Source organism: Microcaecilia unicolor, chromosome 11 (assembly GCF_901765095.1).
Source record: "Microcaecilia unicolor chromosome 11, aMicUni1.1, whole genome shotgun sequence".
In the NCBI taxonomy this organism is placed as follows: Eukaryota; Metazoa; Chordata; class Amphibia; order Gymnophiona; family Siphonopidae; genus Microcaecilia; species Microcaecilia unicolor.
In genome coordinates, this window is record NC_044041.1 from 196,140,394 (window position 1) to 196,161,645 (window position 21,252).

Here is a 21,252-nt window from a genome sequence, read left to right on the forward strand (position 1 = left end):
TGCCTTTGTCCGACAGTATCCCCAGGATTCTATATATGGCGCTGTAATTTCCACGTGGAAATCAATACGCATTCTATAATAATGTGCGTAACTTAATTGGTTAACTAGCTAATCAGCGCTGTTAATTGGATGTTAACAAGCAATTATCAGCACTAATTGGCATTAATTAAGATTTACACGCACAACTCGTTAAGTGTATTCTGTAATGTGATGCGCCTAAATTCTAAGTCGCATAGTTGAAAAGGGGGCATGGCCATGGGCGGGGCTTGGGCATTTCTAAACTCTATTCACGTTGTTATAGAATACGCCCATTCTGCACCTAATTTAGACGTTGGGATTTACGCTAAGTAAATCATGGCATAAATGGTCACTACTACATTTGGTCATATGGAGATGTGCTCGGTGTTATTCTATGTACTGCGTAGAAATTTAAGCCTATTTTATAAAATGTAGGCATAATTTACAGTATACGCCTAGGCGTATTTTTTTCCATGTGGAATTTTCAGGTGCCACATTCCAGCTCTATACCCTTAAATGTGTTGTAATGCTGAAAGATGCCTCATTATGCAAAGCTTTAAAAATGAAAACTGTGTTAAACTGAATTCGCAATGCGATAGGTAACCAGTGAAGTTTTAATAATTGTGAGGTAATAGGATCCATCCTAGACCCTCCTCCAATCAGTGTTGAAGCTCGGAAAACTATCCAGGCAAGTAGGATCGCATACATAGCAGCCCTGGGCTTACTTGGATAAGTATTCGGGTCCTGGCACTGAATCTCAGGGGTACCTGGATAGGGGGTGATTCTATAAGCGGTGTTAACAGTTAGGTGCCAAAAAAACTGGGTGATAAGCTAATATTCTACAATGGCAGAGTTGCACGTGCTTAAGTCTGTAGTTATGCATGACCACTTACGCCATGTCTACGGCTGGTATAAATGATGACTCCTAAATGCGGCAATTGCGTGTGGAAAAAGAAGCATTCTATAAAGTGCACACGAGATTAGTTGGAATGCTCCTGACATGCCCATTTTCCTCCCATGTAGGGCAAGAGCAGTTAGGTGCTCAATTTAGCGTAAATCAATTATACACATAACTGCTAATTAGTGCCAATTAGTTGTACATATCTCCAATTAAGTGCCAATTAGTTAATTATGTTACATGTGCAACTGAGTCTATTCCATAACTGGGCGCACAATTGCAGGCCTAATATTAGGAGCCATTTATAGAATTTGGGGGATAACAAATGTGGATATTCAGTGTCTGTACCCCATTATGACCCATTTCTGAATATCTAATTTAGCCCACAGTGACAGGCTGACTGCTGCAGGCTGTGTATCGGCCCCCTAATTTTTATTAGGAGGGAGTCAAAATGGCTTACCAAGTAGCCTAGTAGGGAAAGGGAGGAAAGGGAAGGAAGGAAGGGGTAATGAGGGTGTCAGAGGCTGCTGGCTGGCACCAGCACCATCATTGGTAGGAGGTATCCTTGGCAGGGTTCCTGCTTTCCCACAATTCCTTTTGAAATCAGCAAAGTCTGTAGCGATTCCTGTAGTCTCACAGAAAACCATGGAATTTTTTTTAGACAAAAGTAAAAAAAAGGTTCCAGACATAATTCATCAGTGATACCGTTTTAGTGACAAAGAGGCTGGTGGCACTGTATAGACTAACCAATTTACGTAGCTGTGAGCTTTTGAGGACCAGCATCCACTTCATCAGATGCAACACTCTCCTCCTCAAAAGATCATGTTTCAATACATTGATGAGTCCTTAAGGTGGGCATCAGTGGCGTAGCTAAGGGTGGGCCTGGGTGGGCACATGCCCACCCATTCTTGCCTCAGGCCCACCCAGTCAGCAGCCCATGAGGCCTCACTACTCTCTTTCCCTCTTCTCCACTCGTGGTCTGGCATCTGCCCATCTCTCTCTAGACCCTCCCCCTCCAGGTCTACCTCAGAGTTCCAGCCGACAGCAATTCCTATAGGTATCCCGTGCCAGCCCTGCAGGCTCTGTCATGTCCTGCCCTCAATGATGTCACTTCTTGTTTCTTTGCTGGGGACGTGGTAGAAGAAGCCTGCAGAGCTGGTGTAGGTTGCCTATAGGAATTGCGATGGGCAACAGCTACTACTACTACTATTTAGCATTTCTATAGCGCTACAAGGCGTACGCAGCGCTGCACAAACATAGAAGAAAGACAGTCCCTGCTCAAAGAGCTTACAATCTAATAGACAAGAAATAAAGTAAGCAAATCAAATCAATTAATGTGTACAGGAAGGAGGAGAGGAGGGTAGGTGGAGGCGAGTGGTTACAAGTGGTTACGAGTCAAAAGCAATGTTAAAGAGGTGGGCTTTCAGTCTAGATTTAAAGGTGGCCAAGGATGGGGCAAGACGTAGGGGCTCAGGAAGTTTATTCCAGGCGTAGGGTGCAGCGAGACAGAAGGCGCGAAGTCTGGAGTTGGCAGTAATGGAGAAGGGAACAGATAAGAAGGATTTATCCATGGAGCGGAGTGCACGGGAAGGGGTGTAGGGAAGGACGAGTGTGGAGAGATACTGGGGAGCAGCGGAGTGAGTACATTTATAGGTTAGTAGAAGAAGTTTGAACAGGATGCGAAAACGGATAGGGAGCCAGTGAAGCGACTTGAGGAGAGGGGTAGTATGAGTAAAGCGACCCTGGCGGAAGACGAGACGGGCAGCAGAGTTTTGAACCGACTGGAGAGGGGAGAGGTGACTAAGTGGGAGACCAGCAAGAAGCAGATTGCAGTAGTCTAAACGAGAGGTGACATGGGTGTGGACGAGGTAGAACCGGGGTGGAAGGTTCAGAGAGAAATGGGCAGATGCTGGGTCATTAAAAAAACACTGTATTTTATATATGTACAGGGGTAAGGGTAGGGGGTGGGAAGGGCCCACCCAGGTTAACTCTGGGCCCACCCAAAATGGCAGGTGGGCACATCAGCTCCAGTATTGTGGAATAAATTCCCACGAGACATTTGGAGGGAGAGGTTGTTTAAACAATTTAAGGTTAAACTGAAAAATCTCTTTTTTTTTTTTCCAGGAAGCATTTGAAAACTTTTGGGGCGACAAAGGCACTGACATCTCATGGTCAATGTTTGTTAGATGTTCCTTCTTTTCATCAGGTTCATCTGAAGATCAAGTTTATTGTCAACCACTGTGACCTTGTTGAAAAGAGGGGTATATCAACATTTTTATAAACGATTACACCAGGTTTCCGTTGGTGTAACTCCTCGCACCCAAAGTTTGGTGCGGAAATCGGTTCTAAGCGCTCTACACGGGTTTTGTCGGTGCAATTTCTTGAGCACCATTTACTGAATCTAGTCCATTGTGATTGGTGAATTTATCACATATCTCATCCCTAGCTTGTCAGATCATTTTTGGCTTTCAAATGAGTGTTAAGTTGGCCGTCAGCTAGCATAAGCTGTGACTTTGGTGGATCACATCAGGTCTTTGGTGCTTTGAGAGAACATTGTCGAGTGTAAATTGAGTGGCAACGTGAAGCTACCCCAGAGTATGAACCATTTAATTGTCTGAGGCCATACAACCCTACGCTCTTCCACAGCTGCCTTTCTCAGTTTTTCCCCTTTACCCAGCCAACCGACATGGAGCAACTTCAAAAGCACAATGAAGTAAAGCAAAGCAAGTAACATAGGCAGCCGAGACCCCTCGGGTTTAATGGTATTCGTGGCATTAAATAACAACAAGAATCATGGTATTTCTTGAAATGGCATAACTTGGCCGCAGCTTTATTTTACATACAAACATCGTAACCCTGGGTATACCCAAGCCAATCAGCCTTCAGGCTTACTAGCCAACCCAGTCTGCCGCTATTAGCAAGACTGACCAACTAGATGCAGAGCTCCCCGCCGCACAGCAAGGAAGCTCGACCGTAAGGCTGCCTAGCTTACTCCCTCAGGCTTGGGTACCCCGCCAAAACTGCGACATAGTACATATGTGATCGCGTCAACTTTCTGTTCGGGGAGGGGGGGGGGGGGCTGGGTGCAGGCTACTGCCCGGACGCCGGAAGAGGATGTCCGGGCTCTGTTTCAGGGTTATATACCCTTTCTCTCCCCACCCATCCCAGCGAGGTGCTGCTGCTGCGTGGTGGGAAAGTTCCCGCTGCACTCTGCTCGCACCCCGCTGGGATCTTCGCGCATGCCTCCATCGGTGCACGGCGCCATGTTAGAGGCGGCTCCGTGCACCGGGGGGGGGGGGGGGGCACTGCGCCTTGCTTGTTTCACTGTGGCCTGCCCAATGTTCTCTTTTCTCTCAGATCAGTGAGCCAGCTCAGCACCAATGAGCGGTAACAGGAGGGGGTTTCTGAATGGCCTGGCGGCTGTCTCTTGCTGGTCCCCTCCAAGACAAAAGTCTCTTTAGATGAGTATTACTCATTGAAACAGGTTTGTAATTCAGGGAGGAAGGGGGTGGTGGTCTGGGGCGAGATGGAGACAAAACGTGTAATACCACCAGCAGCGAAAAGTTCAAATGCCAGTCAAAATTTGCATTTCTGGCAGACAAGATGCTGCCTCAAAAGATTTCAGTACCAGAAATAGCTGGATCATGTGTGTGCATTTCTTTCTTTCCTTTTTTTATTAGTGCAATTTGTATTTCAAAAACAGAACAGGATGAGATAGTCCAATACTACACAGTACTCATTTGTATACTATGCTTCTGTGTTTGGCTGAATAGACAGGGAGGTAGGTCCATGTGATAAAAATCCATCAGATCCACTATTGTGGTTTAAGGAGAGATTATTGGTAACCGAGGCTTCAGTATTCAGGGGTAACATTTATAAATAAGTTCTGGGGTCTTTATACGACTTTGTCCTTCTACTTGCCACTTGTAACCTGTCTGTCAGCTATGCACCTGTTGATGCTCTGGGCCCTATGTTAAAAGGGGACTTTGCCATCTTTTGTTTTTCCCCTCTCACACAGAAGCAAGCAGCAGACTGGACCCAATAAATGACACCGAAACAGGATTCTGATGCAGGCTCAAATTCATAATGGACTAGTAGAGAGGTGTGGTAGCCGCGTTAGTCCACTCTTAAGGTTATCAATAGAAACTCCCAACACAGACTGAAAAGGAAAAGAAGGGCACATTTCCCTGTAATATATCCAGCTGCGAGCTATGCCAAAACATTTCACAGGACCCCACAGTCATTCACAAAGGAAAAATATTCAACATAAAGGAATCTTTCACATGCTTATCTTCCAATGTGGTATATATCATTCAGTGTAAAAAATGTAACGAAGGATGCTATATTGGAGAAACAGGCCAGATGCTTAAGACAAGATTCAATCTGCACAGACATCACATGAAAATAGCCAGTGCCAGTCAAGCCCCCACCCCTGTGGGCCAACACTTTACAAGACCAGAACACTGCACCAGTGATTACATAGTAAGGATCCTGAAAGGTAACTTTAAAACAATACAGGAACGTAAGACCTTTGAAATAAGAATGATTGAATATTTTGACACCCAACAAACAGGACTTAATAAGGATCTGGGCTTTCTAACCCATTATAAACCATAAAGTTGTATTTCTCTGTTTATTTTTCTGTTTATTACCCTCCTCTCACCTACCAACACCCATCCTGTTAGAATATCAATGCAATGCTTTGATGTCCCCATGCATACCCCCACCCTCCCACTCTGTCAGACTGTCAAAGTAATGCTTTGATGTTTCTCTTATATTTACTATCTGCTACCACATTTGCTTATTTCCGATCTGATGAAGAAGGGCAACCTTCGAAAGCTAATCAAGAAATGTATTAAGTTATGTCCAATAAAAAAGGTATCATCTTATTTTCTTTTCCATCTTTTATTTTGTTTGATTTCTATTGCTAATGGACTAGGAACTAGGGTTTTTATAAGAAGGGTCGACCCACCTCTTACTTTCCTCTCAGTCTTGAGCAATTCATAATGCTAATGAACCTAATAATCCTTAATTACAGAACTTTGTATATGCTGTGCACAGAAAAGTACCGTGTCTTATTGTTAGCTGAAAATTGTCGCGTCTTTGGGCGTGACCAATGACCTTCAGACAAAATACTGTAGGAAGGAAAAGTCCCGGACCCTGACGGTCATCCCGTTCCCCCCTCAGGGACATATCTGTAGAAAATCCACAGTGAGTTATATTATCTGCATATAATAGATTTTTTTCCCCCCTACAAAATAGATGATTTAGATTAAAACCATAGATCAGCAGTTTAGACATTTGATACTGGTTCACTGGAAGACATACAACTCTTTACGACATAGGGCAACTTTCTGTTTTTATTATTATTATGCTCTTTTGAGATGATGATTTTCATTGCATTAGATTTTTTTTTTTATGTTTCATTTTTTTAATTTGAGCGTATTACTATTTCAGTTGCTATTTGGATATGTATTTGGTACTCTGCCAAAATATACAAAAACATGAGAAGTCTAAGAGTTTGATAATCGACACTCACCTCATCTCATGGCATAGAAAGGAGACACTTGCCCACATAGAAATGAACAGTACTACGCAGGTACTGCGAAACAAGTCTTCTGCTTGGTTCAGAGAAGATCACATGAATGAAAATGTAAACCTAGCATGATCTATTGCCCTTGGCGAAGGCAACATTTGACAACATTTTCTGGTTTTGATGGCTGATAAGGACTAATTGTCCCACCCAGTTTGCCCAGTTGTTTATTTATTTATTGCACTTGTATCCCATATTCTCCCACCTATTTGCAGGCTCAATGTAGCTTACAAAGACCTGTTATGGCAGTGCCATGCCAGGATAGAGAAATACAGTTGGAATTACAATGAGATCAAGGATGACAAAGAACTAAGCAGACAGTTATGGAGAGGCGTCATTCAGAGTAAGGTGGAGCAGTGAGGTGTTCTAGTTAAGCTTTGGATTCTCTTGGTAGGCCTTGTTGAAAAGATAGGTTTTCAGAGATTTGCGAAAGTTAGTGATTTCGTTAATTGTTGTTAGGGCTGGTTCAGTGGACTGTGGTGCTCTGAACCAACTTTTGCATCAATGCCACCACCCCCCACCCCTGTGATCTGGTAGCTCCCCCTCTGTCTCATTCCCCCCCCCCCCCAACTGGTAATAAAGGGCACCAAAATCCTGACTAGCATCTCCCCTGCCCGCAGGGGAGAGGGAAAAGAGAGGAAGAGATGCTGGACAGGGATTTTGGTGCTATTAATCACAGACACCCTGAGCCAGTCTGGATTTCCTTCATTCTGGGTAGGCAAGGACATAAATTCCTCAAATCTCAGCACCAGCTTTGCCCCTAGCCCATGTCTTTTACCCAACCTCTCCACTCCCCATCACTATGTTTGTCCCAAGTTACTGCTTAGTGGTAGGGTTATAACCATGGCATAGAAAGTGTGTGTGTATGTGTATATGTGTGCACGCGCGCACACACACACTTTTTGATGCTCTGTGACTACTATTTAATTACAAAATGTTCTTGAATCCTTTTAAACTTCTGGTTCTGTGTATGAACAGCATATGGAATACCCATCAATTTCCAGACCACATAATGGTCCCTTGCAGTTAACTGTGTTAAGCTGAGTCAGAATATTTAGAATCTAGAAGACACACCCATGGAAAAAATGTGGAAATTAAATGAATGTTTATCATAAAGAATACAGAAGATGATCAGTTTTGGGACAGTGTATAACGAAAGAAATTGGAAGAGAAAAGTATTGATTTGAGATCTGTTCTAAAAACCATCCCGAGCAAAATTCAGAAAGTGGTAACGGTAACCTTGCAAGAAAACTTAGTGAACAACTTACATAAAAGGACATTTTTTACGTGCACCGATTCATTCTTGTAATGTAATTTAAAAAAATGTATTTGAATTAGCAGAAAGAGTTCAAGATCCCCCAGACCAGGCAAGTCATGAAAACAATGAAAGCCAAGTCTTCCAGTGCATTGTGGCCAGCTGACATCACAATGTGGAAAAACAGAACTTGGAAAAATGGAATGTTTTTATATTGTGGTAAAAGAAAAAAAAAAAGAGAGTATGCTGAGGAAACTGAGACAGAGTATCAATGTAGTGAACTGAGACAAAGTATCAGTGTAGAGAACTGAGACAAAGTATCAATGTAGAGAACTGAGACAACGTATCAGTGTAGAGAACTGAGACAAAGTATCAGTGTAGAGAACTGAAAGCACTGCCACTCCCTGTGATCTTGAGCAAGCCAGTTAACCCTCCTTTGCTTCAGGTACAAACTCAGGGGGTGATATTCAGCTGCTGGCGGTCAGTGTTTAATGCCAGCGGCTGAAATAGGTCCAGATGTACAGCGCTGGCCTCTATCTGAAAACTGACACTGAATATTTGGGTCTGAGGTGGCCTCTGGGAGTTACCCAGGTACTGCTGACATTGAGCAGCGATACCTGGATAGCTACCTGGTTAACTTAGGCAGGGCTGGACCATCCAAAAGGCAAGACTAGGCAGGTGCCTAGGGCAGCAGCTTTTAGGGGTGGCTGCAGTAAAAGCAAAACAATAGGTTCTCAAACCACACAAACTCAAAGAACAGCCAGAAGACAGGATGGGCAGGCTCTTAACAGCTTATTCTGGGAGGGGTGCTGTTGGGGTAAATATTCCCTTTGAGCTGTGCAGGAGTCCTTCACCTGCACTTGTGTCAGAGGAGCTGCTGGTGCTTCAATAGTGACATGGGACAGGCAGGTTCTGCAGGACCCCCAGGGAACTTAACTGTTCTGGCAATTGAAAACACAATAGTGAAACACCTCTCCCACCGGCAGGAACACGGGTGGAAGATTCCTGCACAGCTTAGCGGGAACATTGGTTGGGTGCTCGTGATCATGTGGGGGCAAGGTTGCCAGATGGGCGGTTTTCCCGCCCAATTGGGTGGTTTTCCGTGACCCGCTGCGGGAAATTTCTGACCGCTGCAGGTTGCGGTTTTTTGGGCTGCTTTTTTTTTCCCGGGCGTTCTTTTTTTCTCCGCCGGCGCTGTGGTTTGGGGGCGTGGTTAATGACATTGGGGGGTGGTTAGTGACATTAGGGGAGTGGTTAATGACACCAGGGGCGGGGCTGGTGATGGCGGGGGCGGGGCTGGTGACGACAGGGGTGGGGCTGGTGACAGCAGGGGCAGGGGCTGGTGAAGGCAGGGGTGTAGCTGATGACGGCGGGGGTGGGGCTGATGATGGCGGGGGTGTAGCTGATGACGGCAGGGGTGTGAAATTTTGGGCGGGTTTTGACACTGGTTAATTGGCAACACTGTGTGAGGGTGGGCTTAAAAGTTATTGTGGGGGCAAGCCTGGATGTTTGTCTAGGGCACCTAATATAGAGATGTCAAAGGTAGCCCATCCCACAGCTGGAGACTTACCAAAGGGGCTACGTATAACTCGAGACTTCCTCTACTTCAGGAAGCAGGTAAAAGCCTGGCTCTTCTCTCAAGCCTTTAATACATAGGGTGACTGACTATACACTCATTCTGCCCCTGGACTAGCTAGTTACACACACTGTAACTTAGATCGTACTCTCTGTTTTCTATCCTTTAACCAGTTTTTAATCCACAATAGGACACTACCTCCTATCCCATGACTTTCCAATTTCTTCTGCAGTCTTTCATGAGGTACTTTATCAAATGCCTTTTGAAAATTCAGACACACAATATCAACCGGCTCGCCTTTATCCACATGTTTGTTCACCCCTTCAAAGAAATGCAATAGATTGGTGAGGCAAGATTTCCCTTCACTAAATCCATGTTGGCTTTGCCATACTGGGACAGACCGAAGGTCCATGAAGCCCAGTATCCTATTTCCAACATTGGCCAAGGGGCAAGATCCCAAAACAGTACGTTGCTGCATAAACCCTGCATATGACCATACATTGTTTTAGCATTAAATCTTAGTTGTCAAATATTGGATCATTCCTCAAGATTTGCTAGGTCCTTCCTCATGTCATCCACGCCCTCTGGGGTGTCCACCCTGTTGCAGAGTTTGTCATCATCCGCAAAGAGACAAACCTTAGCAGATAGTCCTCCTGCAATATCACTCACAAAGGTGATATAAAGATCCTTGCAGTACCCCACTGATAACATCCCTATCTTCAGAACAAGCTCCATTTACCACTACCCTCTGTCTCCTTCTGTTCAACCAATTTTTAACACAGTCAGTTACTCTAGTTCCCATACCAAGGGTACTCATTTCATTCATGAGTCACCTGTGTGGAACCGTGTCAAAGGCTTTGCTGAAATCTAAGCACACCACATCTTGCATCCCTCCCACATCCAACTGTTTAGTCACCTAGTCGAAGAAATCAATCAGATTCATCTGACACGACCTGTCTCTAGTGAAGCCATGCTGCCTTGGGTCCTGCATTCCATTCAATTCGATAGAAATCAAACAAAATAAAACATGGAAAAGAAAATAAGATGATACCTTTTTTATTGGACATAACTTAATACATTTCTTGATTAGCTTTCGAAGGTTGCCCTTCTTCGTCAGATGGGAAATAAGCAAATGTGCTAGCTGACAGTGTATATAAGTGAAAACATTCAAGCATTACTATGACAGTAAAATAGATACTATTGGAGATTCTACATAGAATGTTGCTACTATTGGACATTCTACATGGAATGTTGCTATTCCACTAGCAACATTCCTGCGCAGGCTTCTGTTTCTGTGAGTCTGACGTCCTGCACGTACGTGCAGGATGTCAGACTCACAGAAGCAGAAGCCTGCGCGGCCACATTGGTGATCTACAAGGGCCGACTTCTACATGGAATGTTGCTAGTGGAATAGCAACATTCCATGTAGAATCTATAGAAATCAAACAAAATAAAACATGGAAAAGAAAATAAGATGATACCTTTTTTATTGGACATAACTTAATACATTTCTTGATTAGCTTTCGAAGGTTGCCCTTCTTCGTCAGATCGGAAATAAACATTCAATTCGAGAAACCAGTTATTTTTAACCAGTAACGTGATGTTTTACCATAGATCCCATTTTATGCAATGAGACCTAGTTGCAAATAACTGGGGTTAACAGTAAAATAACAAGACTTAACGATAGCCCACGTTGATAACTACACCCCCTAATTGTTTAAATTGTGTACTGTTTGCATTGCATGAAAGACAAAATAACAAATATGAATAGATCAGTTGAAATCCTGATACACCATCTCTTACACCTCCAACCTCTCACAGTGTTGCTTTCAGAACATGGTAAAATGATTGACCTTGATCTGGTATGATTATTCATGATTTAATGACACTATAATATAGGGGTTGATATTCAAGGTGGAGCATGAGAGGCTGCTGGTAGCCACTGCAGAGGTGTGATTGATTAGGATCTTGAGGTGCTAATGTCACTCCAGTACATTATCAGGCCAAGGTAAGGACCCAGGGCCAACACTCATAGTCCAGATCCAGGAAACTTAACAATGATAGGCTGTCTTAATGAAAGGCCCGAGAGCTTGTCTCGACGGGCCCAGTTAAATGAGGGCTGGGCCCGTTCGAGAAGGCTCTGAGGGCGGGGGGGTGAAGAGCGTGTGGTTATGGGGGGGGGGGGGGTCATGTTCGGCTGGTGAGCACGAGGGCAGCTGGGATTGGTCAGATCAACAGAAGCTGACAGCACAGAAGCAACACAGGCAGCTGATTGGAGGATAGGTTGCTGGGGGGCGGGGCTGTGGGAAGGGAATAGGGGCTCTGCTTCCTCCGAGGCTCAGGGCGTCGTCTGATCCTCGGAGGCGGTTTTGTCCTCCCTCCCACCCTCTCATGTACTGGATGTGAGGAGGCTTATCTGTTTGGTGTTGTAGATGTTGTTTTTCAGGAATGGCATCAGAGTTTGTCGCAGCAGCAAAAAACCCGAGCTACAGAAGCAATGGCTCATGGGGGGGGGCTGAGCCAGGTCATTAAGATGGGTCAGGTGACCCGGAATAATGTGTGGAGGGCCACAAGGGCCAGGCCTCTTGCTGTGAAGGCGGAGTCGAAAGGGTGAAGAGTTGCGGTGACAGCCGGAAGTGGAAGTTGCTGCTTTGCTATCATGGCGAGCGGCGGAGGGGGCAACTGTGGGTGCTTTTGTTATGACAACTGTAGCTCGGGGGTGGAGGTTATCCTATACGGATGTTAATTAGAAGTTTAAATGTTAATAAATCAAGCTGCGGCCTATGGTTATTCCACAATTGTGTGCAGAGAGTTATTGAGTGAAAGCGTACGAGGGGGGGGGGAGGGATGTGGGGACATGCCTGGTAGAACGGGTCCCAGCTCCAAGGTTTATGTATTTTCTTTTTATTTACCAAATGTGATATTCCACTTATGGTTTATCCACTCCTACCCTAGCTGAGATAACATTTAACCATCTCTCTGACCTCATGTGCAACTTTCTTCAAATCAGTCACCTTACTTTCTAACTCTTCCTACTTTCTTACCCATCTATATGTTACAACTTTGCCTTACCCTTCACTATCAATTATAATGCTCTATTTTGTATTGTGTTGACATTGTAAGTAGTATCAAACTGAAACTCAAAACACACAGCTTCACACAAGCTGTGTATTACAATGGATACACGACACGCTATAGCCCAGCAGTATCACTTGTTCTTCTGCTTTTTTTTTTTCTCTTTTAATTTAACTTTATTGATAACTCAAAGTTAAACAACACAACTTACTCAATATTGCCAATATACAAGCAATAAGATACCATGCATAAACCGTGCAGCTGGTAAATCGCCCTGTTTCCCCCCTCCCACCTTCCTGTTGCTATCCGTGTTGATTCAAGTAAGTACAATTGGACCAGTAACCCAGGTCATATTGGCAGCCCACTCCTCATCTAAAATCAATGAGCATTAATAAGCCTTTTTCTCTACTTTCTTTTTTATTATTATTTTTTTAATTTTTTATATTTTTCTTGTTTTCTTCTTATTAATCTTGTAAGTGGAGCAAAAGTGGAGGAGTGGCCTAGTGGTTAGGGTGGTGGACTTTGGTCCTGGGGAACTGAGGAACTGAGTTGGATTCCCAATTCAGGCACAGGCAGCTCCTTGTGACTCTGGGCAAGTCACTTAACCCTCCATTGCCCCATGTAAGCCGCATTGAGCCTGCCATGAGTGGGAAAGCGCAGGGTACAAATGTAACAAAAAGAAAATAGATACTATTGGAGATTCTACATGGAATGTTGCTACTATTGGAGGTTCCACATGGAATGTTGCTATTCCACTAGCAACATTCCATGTAGAAGGCTGCGCAAGCTTCTGTTTCTGTGAGTCTGACGTCCTGCACGTACGTGCAGGACGTCAGACTCACAGAAGCAGAAGCCTGCGCGGCCACATTGGTGATCCGCAAGGGCCGACTTCTACATGGAATGTTGCTAGTGGAATAGCAACATTCCACGTAGAATCTCAAATAGTAGCAACAGTGGAGGAGTGGCCTAGTGGTTAGGGTGGTGGACTTTGGTCCTGGGGAACTGAGGAACTGAGTTCGATTCCCAGCACAGGCAGCTCCTTGTGACTCTGGGCAAGTCACCTAACCCTCCATTGCCCACCACATTGAGCCTGCCATGAGTGGGAAAGTGTGGGGTACAAATGTAACAAAAAGGCTTCAGTATCGCCACCCAGCCAGCCAGAACTTAACCGACTATAAGGCATAGGCACGGCGCACCATCATCTCGCCACAAAAAAACTCCACAATAGTCAATCCATACAAAACAATTACTGCTAAGCATTTCATGTATCCATAGCACACAGGATTAATGTCTATACTTTACTGTCCTTTACGATTGAATAGTATGTGACTGCTGCTTGGGTTCTCATCAAACTGGCTCAGTAATATCCGTCTTCACATTGCAAGTAGTATACCATGCCATACTTTGTATTGTTGTTCGAATATTTTTACTGCTCATGCTTGATCTATTCTTAACTGTACACCGCCTTGAGTGAATTCCTTAAAAAAAGCGGTAAATAAATCAATAAAATATGGTGTTATCCCTAAAATGTATCACAATAAAGGGGTCAGTTTTCAGCCGGTACCAGTAAACATATCATCTGCTTATCTGCCCCAAATATATTACAGTGACAGAAACTATAATATCTCTGAATCACATAATCTAAACGCTCCATAGACATAATATCCCACTGCCCCGGGACTGTGCTGAGGTCTACCTTTTCAGCACCCAAAGAATTCAGTCACTGACATTTTCAGCTACTGCTCCTCAGACGGAAGTTTGGTTTTCTTTAAGAAAGAAGGAAGCTCGCAGCTTCGGATCTGCTCCTTTACACACTGACTTATGATTCATATTTTCACTTTCATTTAGGTGACCAAAAGACGTGTGGTAGGAGCTTATTTTGTTATGCACCTGGGCAGCCACGTTCCGTTATAGAATACTAGTGTAACCCAATATTGCCAGGTCTAACATTTAGGTGCCCACAGTTATACCAGCCATAGACTAGGCATAAGTCCGGGCACCTAAATGCAGCGGAGATGTGTGTACAATTGCATGCATAACTGGGGGCCCCGCTCATGTCCCACCCATACTCCACCCATGCGTGCGACATCTTGCAAACATGTGCTGTGCAAGTTATGTGGGCATTTCAAGCAAAATTTGTTTTACACTATTTCCGTTTAGTGAACATACCATCGGTATTTCTAGAAGGATATTGCTACTCTTTATTTTTATTTATTTATTTATTTGATGATGTTTGATATGCTGCTAAATACACCAGACGCTACTAAGTGGTTTATCAAACAAAAAGAAAATAAAACAATTGTATTGTTCTCAAGTAGAGAATTGTACCATCTAGTTTTTTCCGATGATATAAACATCAAGTAGGGAAAGCATGCAGAGCCATGTCTTCTGGGATGCCTTCCAACAAATGTGCACAAAAGAGCTTTGGGTTTCTATTTCATTTCATGTTCAGCCTTATTATGTGCTTTCTAGTTCTTTCAAAATGTTCAGGCATTGATGTGGGGGGAGGGGTGGATACAAGGTGAGTGTGGTAGGTGTAGGAGTATGTGGTGGAGGTGTGCGGGGGATTGCTCGGTATGTGGCTGTTTGGGTAGGGAGTGCTGAGGTGTGCTTTTGGGGTTTGATGCTTTTGGAGTGTTTTAGAGAGGCATGGGTGTGTGCAAATGGCTGTGAGGCCGCAGGGGGGTTGTGATGAAAGAGGAGAGCGTTTGGAACGCATCTTTTGGTCCCTGTTTTGACATCTGCGCCTGTTCTTTTTCCCTGCGTCTGTCTGCATTGCTCTGAGTCAACATGCTGGAAGGGTGAGAGGGTGGAACTTTTAGAATGGGACACGATGCCTATTTCACATAGAAAGCACGGGGATTTTTGTTTTGGAGATTTGGTTTTCCGAAAATACAGATTCAATGTTTCTAGCTTCAGAACTTGTCTGAAATATTTCACTGCTTTTCTTGTGTGCCAGTTTTGGTGACATTTCGTCCCTTTTTGGGAGAGTTATTCTGCCTACAGATGGACAGACGGTCATGGATCCATTCTGCATAATTCTTTCCAACAGGTCTAAATTAAACATATTGATTATCTATCTAACATGGAATATTTTTTTTTGTTGTTACATTTGTACCCTGCACTTTCCCACTCATGGCAGGCTCAATGCAGCTTACATGGGGCAATGGAGGGTTAAGTGACTTGCCCAGAGTCACAAGGAGCTGCCTGTGCCTGAAGTGGGAATCGAACTCAGTTCCTCAGTTCACCAGGACCAAAGTCCACCACCCGAACCACTAGGCCACTCCTCCACTGTTGCTACTATTGGAGATTCTACATGGAATGTTGCTATTCCACTAGCAACATTCCATGTAGAAGTCGGCCCTTGCAGATCACCAATGTGGCCGCGCAGGCTTCTGTTTCTGTGAGTCTGACGTCCTGCACGTACGTACAGGACATCAGACTCACAGAAACAGAAGCCTTCGTAGCCTTCTACATGGAATGTTGCTAGTGGAATAGCAACATTCCATGTAGAATCTCCAGTAGTAGTAACATTCCATGTAGAATCTCAGAGTAGCAACATTCCATGTAGAATCTCCAATAGTATCTATTTTATTTTTGTTACATTAGTACCCTGCGCTTTCCCACTCATGGCAGGCTCAATGCGGCTTCCATGGGGCAATGGAGGGTTAAGTGACTTGCCCAGAGTCACAAGGAGCTGCCTGTGCCTGAAGTGGGAATCAAACCCAGTTCCCCAGGACCAAAGTCCACCACCCTAACCACTAGGCCACTCCTCCACTCCTATACATCCACCTTCCTTCAGCCCTCACTCCACCCCTCCACTACATGGGTGAAGGACAGTTAGAATACTAGCACTTATGCACGTGAAAGGGCCAACAGGGCATCTAAGTGATATTCTGCAATTCAATCAAAATATATGCACTCTAAAATGTGAGAGAAAAAAAATCTCCCAAAGTTACGTTTCAATTTTGCTTCAGCAATTTGTTCTTGAGAGAGAACCAATGAGTCAACCAGGCCTCCCTTGAACCAAAAAACATAAACCATTAAAAAAAAAAAACAGAAGCCACAAAGACACTACAGGCCGGTTGACATCATTAGTCAGGTGACTTTCATCTTCCAGTCAGCAAATGACTAGAGAAGCCTTTTTTTTTTTTCGGTACTAGGGCTGAGTTAACATACTTTCAGGCCTCCTATACAACCACAGAACCACAAGCTACACTGCAGTCTGCAATTCAGTGCCTGAACCCTAGGCAGACAAGGTTTTGCTGCTGTTGTTAATACCAGCTGCAGGGGGTGGGGGGGAGGATTTTTGGTCTTTCTTGAGGTAAGTGTCATTCATTCATTCTTGCTCATTGCCGAGAGGGCTGTCTTCAATTTTGTCTCCTTGTCTAAAATACTTTTTAATTTTTTTTCCATTCTTATAATACAGCATGCACATGCTTCTGTTGCAGACTTGCGGCTAAGCATTCCTGTGGCAGTACAAACCCAAATTCTTGGTTACAGACAGGCACTTTGCTTCCTTTGGGATTTTTCTGTCTCTTTTTTTTTTTTTTTCCTCCTTTTTCTTAGTCTTCAGTAGAGCCCTTTTCAAGAGCGGTGAAAACCACAAGGACTAAAAAGTGTGTTTTTGCAACAGGTCATGGCGTCCAACAGCATGTTCGAGTTTGCAGCCTTCACGCAAACCTTCCTACTTGGTGAGTATCAACCTTTTTGTCTTCTGATGGCTCAACAACAAAAGGAAGGGAACCCATAGGGTTTTCTAGAAAAGTGGTTAGAAGATCTCTAGCTAACATGAGTAGAATGGATCCCATCCAGACACACACACAGAGACAAAACTTTATCACATCATAGTGTCAAAACTGTGGCTTCACACTGGTGTCTGATGGGAGACAGACCTTCTTTTCTTGTGTTGACATATCAGACATAATATGAGATCAACTCTGACCACAAACGTTAATCATTTTGTAACAAACTGAGATTTTTTTTTTGGGGGGGGGGGGAGAAGGAGAAGGGATCATTGAAGTATTGTTTACAGTTGGCATTTAGCACTGGGTTTGGGAATATAATACATCACCTACTTGACCCCTTTCAACACTTCCGTCCCTCCCTCCTAAAACAGAATCTATAAAAGAAACAAAAGGTAACTTCTAAATATTAATTATTAGTTAATATTAAATGTTAACTAAATATTAGAAGGCAGTCGAGGGTGTTAAGATCAGCTGCTATGGCCTTGCTGGATATTCCATCTTTCTATGTGGTGAGACTGGAAGAGTATTGATCTTCTGTTTTTTTTTTCTTATTGCCGGACCAAAGCTCTGGAATTCGTTGCCTCTTACATTATGAGCAATATAAAATTTAGAGAAGTTTAAAAAAGAACTGAAAACTTTTTTTTTTTTCAGTAGGCTTTTAGCATTTGATCAACTTTAAGGCGCAGTCTTGCTTGCTCATACGGAATTCGAATGTTATTGAGGAACAGTAATTTTTGCATTGAATTTATTTGTCTGCATTTTGAAAATGATTGTGTTTTATTGTTCAGGTTTTATGTTTATCATGTTATTTTGTATGTTTTAGCTGTACCCTGCTGAGGATTTTAGATTGTGCAGGATATAAATGGTTAAAAAATCATTTAAAAAATTTAATTTTACTTAGGCTGCCACAAGCACATGAGTTGCTCAGACCTGAGTGTCTGTTGAAACACCTTCTCTCCCCTCTGGAGCAGCTGTGTTGGAACAGTATCACACGTGTGCAAAGTGCCGCATTGAGGCATTGCTAATTTAATTGGCAAAGTCGGTCCAACATCCAGATGTTAGTCAGATAAGACCCAAACTGCCAGTGTTCACCTGGTAGCTTATTTGCTTGACTGAGACTCTATACACTGATGTGTTTGGGTTGCAGAACACTATTAGAGCTGAAAGCCCAGGAAACCATCAGAAAGAATGCGCTATTTGTGTATTTATGCAAATCGTATTTCTATACGAGCTTCAGTTCAGTGGAGATTTGTATACTGACTTATCCGAACTGAAATTATTCAGGGGTTGCAAAATGTTGTCAGGGAGTAATAAATGATCAACATAACAACAACCTTGGGAGGAGGTTTGGCTTAGTGGTTAGAACGGTGACTGAAGAGTCATGAGACATCTTGGTCCATAAACTCCAGATTTTCTTCTGCCATTAACTCCCCAGTGCAACCTGGGGCAAGTCGTCTTATCTCCCTGTGATTGTGGGACCAGTTGAAAACAAGGGACTCAGTAATGAAAAAGACTTTGCAGCTTTTCATTGGTAGCTCAGCGCAAAAAATTACATTCACATGCAGTAGATATTTTGCTGTCCTCAAAGGGCTTATAGAGTTCATTCTAGAGGCCATAGAGGGTAAAGTAACCTGCCTAAAACCACAAAGTGTGTGTGAGAATTTAACCATAGCCCTTGGCATAGGTGCCAGCTCTCAATATTGAGCAAACCCCTTCTCTGTCTTGAGTTTATCACTCCCGACATTTTGAAACGTTGACTCCTATGGCCCTTCAGGGCTTGGCCTGCTGCTCTAACCACTGGGCTGCTCTTCCACTCTGGTATTAAGGCTTTACTTTATCTGGTAGCCGCTTCCGCTATCAGGCCTCGTAGGGTTTAACTTAAGGCAATCGTCTCAATGAAGAAAAACCTATCGGGCAACATAAAATGATTGCAATGACTGGCTCATATGAAAGTCTGTCTAACTCACATTAATTCCAAAGGAAAGAAGTATATAAAAGACAAACAGAATTCAACAAGTGAGATAGAAAGGATTTAAACACTACTACTACTACTACTACTACTACTTATCATTTCTATAGCGCTACAAGGCATACATAGCAATTTTCATATGTGAATGCCCTGATGGGTGGGAGACCCTACACAAAGGGTGGTGACCTACATAAAGATACTAATGAGAAATAATCACCAGAGACTTGCACATCTGGTGACCCCCTTTTTTAAGCTACTCCACGGCTGTGGTAAAAAGGGGGCCTCAAAAACACAGTTTAATAAAAGGATCCGTAAGTTTTTTCTACCTGGGGCAACTGAGGGGCTAGGTTTCTAGTGCTGTTATCTTTTCTTCCCAGAACTGCCTTCTGTCGCTATTTATGTCTACATGGCTGAGTTTGTTCAGGGCATTTCCTAGTGTACCGTTGGGGACATATCAGGGTTTGTATGCTTCAGCTCTCTGGTATTTTCCCTAGAAGTTCCAGGTTTACTGTGCAGCATGCTCTCTGAGGTTAGAGAATACTAACGGCTTTTTTTTACAAAGACACGCTAGCGATTCCCGCACAGCAAATGAGAGGAACTCCATAGGAGTGGAATGGAGGAGTAGCCTAGTGGTTAGTGCAGCAGACTTTGATCTTGGGGAATTGGGTTCAACGCCTGCTGTAGCTCCTTGTGACCCTGGGCAAGTCACTTAACCCTCCATTGCCCCAGGTGCAAATAAGTACCTGTATATGCTATGTAAACTGCTTTGAATGTAGTCCCCTTTCCCTATTTGAGATTCCGGAATGCTGCTATTATTTGAGATTCTACATGGAATGTTGCTACTATTTGAGATTCTGTTGCTACTATTTGAGATTCTACGTGGAATGTTGCCACTATTTGAGATTCTGTTGCTACTATTTGAGATTCTACATAGAACGTTGCTAGTGGAGGAGTAGCCTAGTGGGTAATACAGCGGACTTTGATCCTGGGGAACTGGGTTTGGTTCCCACTGCAGCTCCATGTGATCATGGGCAAGTCAGTTAATCCTCCATTGCCCCAGGTGCAAATAAGTACCTGTATATACTATGTAAACTGCTTTGAATGTAGTCCCCTTTCCCTATTTGAGATTCCGGAATGCTGCTATTATTTGAGATTCTACATGGAATGTTGCTACTATTTGAGATTCTGTTGCTACTATTTGAGATTCTACGTGGAATGTTGCCACTATTTGAGATTCTGTTGCTACTATTCGAGATTCTACATAGAACGTTGCTAGTGGAGAAGTAGCCTAGTTGTTAATACAGCGGACTTTGATCCTGGGGAACTGGGCTTGGTTCCCACTGCAGCTCCATGTGATCATGGGCAAGTCACTTAACCCTCCATTGCCCCAGGTACAAATAAGTACCTGTATATACTATGTAACCACTTTGAATGTAGTTGCAAAAACCACAGAAAGGTGGTATATCAAGTCCCATTCTAGAGAGAGTCCGTTCACTATCAAACTTCTAGGACCCATTAGTAGTTAACTGTCTTTCACTTATGTTCTGAGCTGCTGACCTGCCCATCACGCCACCTGCAAGACTGTACACAGGGCGGGCTAGGCATTTGCGGTTGTGCAAATATAGACCTTTTTTTTCCAAAAGTATTTTAAAATTCTATTCTCCCTCCCCAACAATCCAGAACATCACTCATGGCAGTGAAAATATATAATATTAAGCTTAAACAATTTACAATAAAACCCTGATAAAGACCTAACCTTCCCCTTGCCTCCTTAAAATGCAACAAGACAAAAGAATGGGATTGGAGGTAAAGAGAAAACACCGAGGGAATGAGTTTATTAATATTCCTGAACAGCTATGGAGAGTGTTTGTATAAAGAGACCCCACCTGGGAGCCTCTTCTACGAAAAAAAGTAGACACCTACTTTTCTTTACAGCATATACTTGCTTAATTGGTCAAATAATAATGCTTGCATATTAGGTGTATCATTAGTATTATGCTAACACCATTGTATCTCTGGTGCTGTTAAATGTGTGTATTTTTGATACTGTTTCACGGTAGTTCTATTATTAGGTTTCAATTTACTGTTTTCAAGTTTAATTTATTTATTGTATTTATGTT